Genomic DNA, 1,033 nt, shown 5'->3' on the forward strand with positions numbered 1-1,033 from the left:
GGGCACCTGCCGTAAACCCAGAGCCCGTCACGTGACTGCCGCTACCCAAGGCGCGGGGGCTGAGGAGAATACCATAGAGACTGCGCGGAGAAAGGCAGAGTGCCCCCCTAGCGCCGTCACGTGGCCCCGGCTCGGTGGGGCCCCGCCCGGCGGCTGGCGCTCCCCTGGGGGGCTATCCGGGTCCCACCCGCCTACGCGATGAGTTGATGCGTTAAAGGAGACGGTTGTGATTTCAGGGTCACAAAGCTAGCTTTATTATTTTTTTTTAACTGCTCTTTTTTTTCCCTTCACATTTTTGGTGGGGAAGGCCCGGCATTGTCTTTATCTTTCTGTTTTTGAAATTTCTATCTTCCTTTTTATAAATTATCAGTCTCTATAACGGAGCTTGTCATTAAATGAGTTAATAGCATCTGAACGGATTGCAACTGTGTCTACCACATAGCGCTCAAGGAAAGTTATTGTTGGGACCAGTGGTTCATCGGGGATTCTAGGACACACACCTATCCCCCACTTGTTTAAAACGGGAAGGGGAATACATTCTCATATACCATAGTAAAAAGTCAGTAGATGAAGTCCAAAATTGATCATGAGGGACTGCTGATAGGTATATACTTAGTATGTTTAGATTATGAGACCACCAGGAAAAAATGGCCAAAGGAGTTCAAAGGGGCAGGGGATAGGAAGTTAGGGGCCTCTTGCTTTTCATCTTAAGCCCTTTTGTATATTTAGTATATATAAATATATATATTAAATATATTTATATAAATGTATACATAATAAACTTATACACATACATTTAAACCACATGTATATATTACTTGTTAAGAAAGAAAATGAGCCCTAGCTGGTTTGGCTCAGTGGATAGAGGGTCGGCGTGGGGGACTGAAAGGTCCTGGGTTGATTCTGATCAAGGGCACATGCTCAGGTTGTGTGCTCCATCCCCAGTAGGGGGCGTGCAAGAGGCAGCCAATCAATGATTCTCTCTCACCATGCATGTTTCTATCTCTCTCCCTCTCCCTCTCTGAAATCAACA

The sequence above is a fragment of the Plecotus auritus genome, assembly GCF_963455305.1.
Source record: "Plecotus auritus genome assembly, chromosome: X".
NCBI lineage: Eukaryota > Metazoa > Chordata > Mammalia > Chiroptera > Vespertilionidae > Plecotus > Plecotus auritus.